This window comes from Lactuca saligna, chromosome 8 (genome assembly GCF_052625555.1).
Source record: "Lactuca saligna cultivar CGN05327 chromosome 8, ASM5262555v1, whole genome shotgun sequence".
Classification (NCBI taxonomy): domain Eukaryota; kingdom Viridiplantae; phylum Streptophyta; class Magnoliopsida; order Asterales; family Asteraceae; genus Lactuca; species Lactuca saligna.
Genome location: NC_136424.1, coordinates 101,710,615 through 101,718,398, shown reverse-complemented (window position 1 = coordinate 101,718,398; position 7,784 = coordinate 101,710,615). Strand labels below are relative to the sequence as shown.

Below are 7,784 nucleotides of genomic sequence, written 5' to 3'. Positions count from 1 at the left end.
TTGAATGATGAGTTGAGAGGTATTATAGACCACGAGGTGAGGGTGAGAGGTGGACGATGTGAGAAGCCTTTTTCCCAAATGATGGCCCCGTCATTCAGCAGAGTATGGATGACAACCATGAACTATTCTAGACAGTCCAGTGGAACACTAGCAGGATCGCAACCTGTAGGTGTTGTGAACGATGTGTTCACTCGGTGTACTCTAAACCCTGGTGATCATGCAGACTTGATGCCTAAACCCTGGTGATCATGCAGACTTGATGCCTAAACCTTGGTGACCATGCAAACTTGGTGCCTAAACCATGGTGATCATACTAGGGTTTTTAGGGTGGGGTTACCGCCTCTCATCTTCTTGGCCTTATCCCACTGCGTCTTTATCCACCACTCAAATTCCCGATCCATCACCCCCCACAGTCTCTTTTATCAGTTTGCCTCCGTCCACATTTCCTTCCCCCTTTCTCTACAATCGACCGAGACCCTAGGAACGATAATTGTGAGATAGAGTCACATGTTCTCATTCCAATTCTCCACTCACTGCCTCAACTGCAGGTAAACACTTTAATCTAACACCGTACTACCGTCTCAGCGCCATCTCCATCTTCACCAACAACCGTGAACTTAGTTTTATGTATTCACTTCTACTGAGAGGGTTAGCATGGACCGCTTCCATCAGGTAAGGGGTATTGATGTTTTCATTTGCTTCTTTGATTTTTTGCTTCAATATCCTCCACTTTTCTAGGCTGACTTTAAATACAAATCTGTAAATATTAATGTGTTCCTGTCAAATTCCAGTTGATGAGGTATGTCTAGGTTTTGTTTAGCCTATTTTTATGTTTTCCTTTGTTTATTTCATCCGCCTTTTTATATTTTTTTAATGATTGAATCCACTGACTATTTTTCAGATAGTGAAATTCAAGGTTTACGAGCTCGAATTACTAAATGGGTAATTTATGCAGCAATTTCGGTTCCAAGGTGACGACTGGTCATCCCTCTTTCTATTTGCTTTCAATTTTGTGTTTGTTTACGTGTGTTCTTGAATTTGATTTATGAATGTGTTTGAATATAAGAATGGGTAAGTAAATTGACCGATGGAATTTCTTTTTTATGATCATTGTAATTAGGGGTTTCCTTTCTACTCAACATCCAATTAGGGTTTCATCTAATTAGAGTTACTTTTTCCTGTTTTTGTATTAAATCTAACTTTTTTTCTTATATGATAAACCAAGAAAGTGTTCAATTTTGACCAATTTAAGATATTGCTAGATTATGAAATCCTGCAAGTTTTTTTTTTGAATTTTAAACTATTCAAATTTGTTGCCATTTCAAGAGTTGTCATTCCTGACCAAAGAGCCACATTTCCTGCAAATTCAGATTTTTATAGTTAATGAGATCATGAATATTGTCGTTTTACGGGTGTGGTCAAAGCTGGTCATAGATAACTTCTCTTCAAAGAGAATTATGTTATCTTCATTGTGTGATTTAATCCGGTGTTGTGATTCATTTAGAACATAAACTTAATCTTTATCCTGTGTCAAAACTTATTTAACAAACGTATTGATCATGTTTGCCATCAGATAATGTACAAGGGTATTTTTGTCATTGTTACTTGGTCAAGAAAATCCATATGTTCCTCTTCTAAAGGTAAGCCAAAAATTATATTTTCTGATTATTAGTGAGTGTTTTTGTGTATTAATAGTATTTTTTATGATTTGGATATGTTTGGTTCTGAAAGGAGAAAAAAAAGATGCTTACAGAGCTCATCTTCTATTCTCTCTACACCGGTGGTCCGTCTGCGGTCGAGGCATATCGACAGACTGGCGTTTGATGTACTGTTCAAGGTACCGATCGACGACGTTCCTTAATTTCCTACAGAGACCAACCTTTGGCACTCACCATCGGCATCATCATCCATCTGTAAGCCCTAAAAATCATGTCCCTTGGATCGTTTATATTTAATCAATTTCTCTCCTGGCAGCAATGAAGGTCGTCTTTGATAAATATGAGAGAGTTTCTATTGGGTTTCTCTAAATTTGCTCTATTTACAAAATCGATACTGGGTTTGGGGCAAAACATGTGTAACAACCATCTGAATGTGATTGGGTTTAGTTGTGATGGACACAAGGTGACTTTTTTATCAGTTCTCACTTCTAATCTGCTCAACCATTTGGTTAGTAAAAAACTGCAAATTTCAATTTGTTTACTTACATTATTGACAGGTACTCTAAAAGAACTATCTAGAATAAACTTTTCAAAATTGCACCTAACCTGTTTGATGAAATGCCTCAATGAGGCATAGAGTTTTATTTTGAGAAACAAGAATCTTTCAAAGCATTGATCGTCTTCTTTTGTGAATCTTCTTTAGTATTTCAGTTGTCATTTTATATGTCTTCTTTTTCTTTTTACGGCAGGTGCTAATGAAGAGGGAGGTGACCTTGTATAGTATGAGTTGGCATTTAACAATACCAAATTTTGCGATCTTAAAAACATAATTCTTTTCGGGTTTGTTGAATTGGGTTTTCATTTTACTTTATAAAACAGTGACCATATTTCATGAAGATGAAAATGAAAGCATTTGACACTTGAATTAAGATTTGGGCATTCTTTTTGGATTTCAGACCAAAGCTTTTCTTTATATGCTGCGTGCCACTACTTATATTCAGTGTTGGGTATGTTATTTTATTTTATTTTTTTTCAATTTCAGTTTTTTTTTCATAATTAGGTGATAGTAAACATATGTATATTTCCACTTTTTTTGTCACTTACTGTTCGGACTGGGGATACCAAATCTACCTGCAAATGTCATACAATTCGCTTACAATCCTCAACAGTTTGATTGGATTCCTGAGTTGGAAAAGGTAGTTACAATTTTCATCTTTTGGTATGTGCAAATTAATAGTCGAATAGCACAGGAATGTATATATATTTTTTTAATATTTTCATTATATTTCCACATATGGTACTCAAATAGCATAGGAACGATTTTTCCTTTATTTTTTTATATTTTCCTTATATTTTCCACAGATGATACTTTACAATGTTGAAGTAGATCTATTTGAAATTAAAAGGATAAAAAATCTGTTTTAAAATCTGAAACATCATGTTCTCCTGAGAAATAAGCAATCAAATGATGGAATGTGACGGAGGAAAAGGCAAAATCCTGCTAAGCAAACCCAATTTAAAAAGCCTCAACAAATGTTGAAATCGGTCATCTGATGCCGAAGCAGGTATGTGTGTGGATAATTAGGTCTTTTAAAATTGAATTTATAGTTTCTAGAGCTTCATATAGTGATTTTGATAACTTTCATTACGTATTGGTTTTGGATTATGTTTGGGTGTTTCTTTACTAACCATTTATGTTTATCCAGCGTATGCAACTTTCGTATGAGAAATTGAAGGGGAAGGAGAAAACCATGAGAATAAAGAAGGGTATTATGGTAATATGTCATCAATCTTCAACAATAGTGCACATTTCTTTGGCTTCTTAGTAATATATTTGAATTTCATTTCATGGCAACATGCAGCCTCCATAGATACATATGTGTTGTTCCCCATCCTGAAGGAAAAGCTTAATGTTATAATATAAATGGTAATGCAGTCAGATCTGAATCCCATGAATATATGAAAGTGGGTAAGTTTTTTCTTATCTAAATTTCAATAGAATCATCGCTTCATCCTGTTTATGCAAAGCATATTTACACTAATAGTTGACATTAAAACTAATCAACATCATGTTTCTTCCATAAAATTTATGGTGAAACTAATACATCCCTCACAATGTTTACAGTAAAAGGGAATGGGGGTGTGTGGGGTGGGTTCGATAGGGGGCACATATTTTTTGTCAGGTTTATCAATTCTTTCTTCCACTCCAAAGTAGCCCACTTTCTGCTAAAAGATCAAATAGCATGAACATAATCAGGCTCTATAACTTCCATTAGATAACCCAATGACTAAAAATGTTAACAAACAGCAACATAGTGACAAAAAAATCCTATACCAAGTCCTTTATACCCACAAATTTGAAGACCATTGATTCAAGTTTATAGCGATTTCTCACGTTCCACTAATTTTGAGTTGGTTTGATTTTTTTACTTCTTCGTATCTCAAATTCCATTTTTTGTTTTCCGTTGTCTGTTTCTTCTGATCTTCATTTCAAATTGTATATAATGAATCAAGTAGTGCACTTATCTTCTTGAGTTTGAGTAGTAAAAAAAAGAATCACCAAAATTGTCTCAACATATTCCAAGTAAGTATTAGCAGATTTTGGGATTTTTAGTTTTATTCATTTCCACTTTATGATAATGACCTATATTATGCATTTTGGTTATAGTATCTGTAAGGAGAAAACATAAATAGATTCCAGTAGATCAAAGGACCTATATCGACCGCAAGGATTCTGCTGACATGGATGGAGGGCAGGGGCAAAATGGGAATAAAGTTTAGACCTTTGTGATGAACACCCATGAAGAAATTGGCCAGACAATTCACTATTATGAGAACTTTGTTAACTAATAGCAACCTCCGCTCCCCGCGGAGCGGGGGAACACCCTCTAGTTTTACTATAAAATAAGTATATTTTTGTAAATTGTATTTACTATTATATACGGATAATCATATAATATACATAATGATCTATAAATTTACTATGAAATAGAGATATATTTTTATGTAAATTTTATTTAATATTGCGACAATTTCCATAATATGGCTATTTATGTAAAACAAATAAATAAATACTATATTACAATATCTGTAAGATGACTATTTGACAGACACGACTTACAAGGACTATTTATGTAAAAACAACATTGATGCCGCCTTATAAAGAATGACACCAATTAAGTTAGTGAGTTTATAAGCATGTTTGTATTTGAAATTTGTCATTTGTTCCTTAAACATGTAAGTGTGTTCTTCTAGAAAATCTGTCACACCCCAAAACCGGAACGGCGGAAACGTTCGGGGGTGGAGGACGTCATGTCAAGTATCACAAGATATGTATATGGTAAGCAAGTAATGAACAACCATTTCATTTAGAAAGAAAGTGTTTACAATGTATGTGTTCACAAAACATAGAAGTCATAAACAAATAACAAAACAAGACTTGAAGCTATACTGCTCCATCTTCTGAAGTCCCAGCACGAGCACCTGTCTAATAGTCTCCTGAGAATACAAGATATTTGAAAGAGTTTATCAGCAATTAAGCTGGTGAGTTCATAAGATTTTAGTGATGTGAGTAAGCTGTAAAATGTTGTTGAAAATGTATATGTAAAGTGATGTAAGCTGTAAGTTATGTTTTGTAAAGTTTGCCTGTTCCTCTAGAAAATCATATATTTCCTACTTTAATGGGAGTTGAGTAAAATGACACTGCAATCTTTTCTATGCGTAATAAGTGGGTACAAGTTATATATACTTGGAGTAAACAAACAATCGATGGTGCGCATCTGCCCTCAACTCACAGCCCAACGGGGGATAGTAGGTAAGGCGGATAACACACATTCCATTGGTTGTTAGATCGTTGTCATATATAACCTTGGTGTATTCACTTGTTACTCAAGGAGTTATTTGTAATGGTTCCTTTATATCTAATGGAGAGTTCCTTTTAAGAAAACCTATATTTCTTATAGTAAAATATTGACTATGGTGATTACTTTTATAATAGCTTTGTTTATACTGCTATATATAATTTGATATCGGGTAGATAGTAGATTGGGTGACCTCGGTGTAAGCCCACATCCAACGGGAACAGGACGTACAACGAAGAGCACACATCCTATTAGCTGTCAGATATTAGTTTTATATATAACATGGTGTATAAACTAAGGTGTTATAGAGTTAACTCACTTAAAGTCTTTAAAACTGTACTGGCTTAATAAAATGGATTAATCCCTTAAATGGGAAATTGCTAGTTTTGTATACCAAAAGTACTGACTTTGAAACGAAAGTTTTGTACTAGAAAAACTGTGCATTGACCATGTGTCCTATGACCTGATCCATACCTGGTACCCTTATGATGACTTAATGTATACTAAGCATAAATATATATATATATATATATATATATATATATATATATATATATATATATAGAGAGAGAGAGAGAGATTCAGGTAGATAATAGATTGGGTGACCTCGGTGTAAACCCACATCCAACGGGAACAAGACGTACAACGAAGAGCACACATCCTATTAGATGTCGGAATCTACTTAGCATATATGTATCCTATAGCGTATACATTAAGGAATCATAAAGTTAGCATCATGGTCCTAACTTTTAAAAGTAGCCTTCTACCAAGACTCGACTGTTCCTTTTTCATATGTTAAGTATATTCTCCCTAGTTTATAACTATCTCGTATAGAAAATAGATTAACCTTCAAGTGTTACCGACACTTTATGAAAGTAATGGGAGAAGTGGGTACCCTGATGTCGTTTATAATGACATGCAGAGGTACTATTAACCTAAAAACATTATTGTTTTATTACGGTCATAATGTGAAAGCTAGAACCCCTACTAAACGCTCTCATGTAAGGAGATTGAGGGAAACCAACGCGACCCGAGCAAATCCATGCAAGCCGTGTAATTCACATTAAAGTTATATGATAATGTATACCCAATATAACTATCACTAATGCGTTAGCGATTCATTGGTATAATTAGATCCTGTCTGCGTGTTGTCATGCTATAGCAAATTAACTTGTTTGTTATGTTGTGTTCTGGTGTTGTTTGATTCTCTTCACTGTTTGTTCTGTTATGGTATTGTTTGATTTCGTGCGTCATTGTACTAGAAGTAATGAATAGTAATCTCCCAAAATATACCTATAATAGTTTAATAATGTTCTAACTGCACTGATGATGAAAAGACTCATTTGTCTCCACGTTATGCTTATACTTTAAAAGTAGAGTTCTGTACAACTATAAAGTAACACAACCTTTAAAAGAGTTTTGAAATGTAAAGACGACTTATAAATGACATAAGTAACATTTTGAAGGATGTTTATAACAAACATTTACACAATTAACATTATGTTCAACTTGTATTCCCCCCTTAAAACAGATAAAATAGTTTAAACGATTCATTACGGGGTATGAACTCACCTGATGTGGGTGATTCAAACGGGTATGCGCGTACTGATGAGAAGTTCCACAAATGAAGTCCCGAGACACAGTAAATCCTAAATGATATATATAAGGACACATATTGACATGAATATAGTGTTCATAAACAACTATATGAAAGATAACACCTTTCGGGACTAGGAAACACCTTGGCTAGGTGTTGGAATCACATGTGATTCAACAACGGGAAGTGAAATGGCACTAATTGGTGTTTATGGTTTTGTAACCAACTCCACTTGAGTTTACGGTTGGAACCCATGAGTTTACTGCCGTAAACTCATGGTACTTTGACCATTTGGTGGTTTGAAGTCCTAGAAGTCCTTTTGAAGCATCCTAACTTCAAGTCTTAGCCTTAGGATGTGATTAGGGCAACATATCACCCCTTTATAGGGTTTACGGTTTTTAGACCATATGGCTTTGAGTTTACGGTAGTAAAATCAAATGGTTTATGGTCAAATGAAGTTTTTAAGTCCTAAACACTTCTAGGTAAAGGTCTAGGCTAGTTTCTAAGCTTAAGGAATGAGTTTGGGGCATAAAAACATGCTTAAGAGGTGTTTACAGTTTTGGGAGATCCCCAAACCGTAAACACATAAATATGGGACATTTTTGTGGTTTTCATGTGCTAAACTCATCCAAGGAAGGTTCCATGTTTGCTTCTAGGGTTTGGCAAGAG

General features: G+C 34.6%; 1 long non-coding RNA gene across 5 annotated transcripts; it reads left to right on the top strand.

Annotated features, from left to right (window-relative positions):
• The first annotated feature begins 341 nt into the window (after positions 1-341).
• LOC145012363 (uncharacterized) lies at positions 342-4,682 on the top strand. 5 transcript variants are annotated; one of them, XR_013664459.1, is made up of 7 exons: positions 342-672; positions 902-971; positions 1,574-1,640; positions 1,732-1,837; positions 1,975-2,121; positions 2,408-3,223; positions 3,365-3,597. It is a non-coding gene; the product is annotated as an uncharacterized LOC145012363 (long non-coding RNA). The 5 variants fall into 5 exon arrangements; XR_013664458.1 differs by having other exon boundaries at positions 1,732-1,913; XR_013664460.1 differs by having other exon boundaries at positions 1,732-2,121; positions 2,408-2,498; positions 2,615-3,223.
• Positions 4,683-7,784: the final 3,102 nt, after the last annotated feature.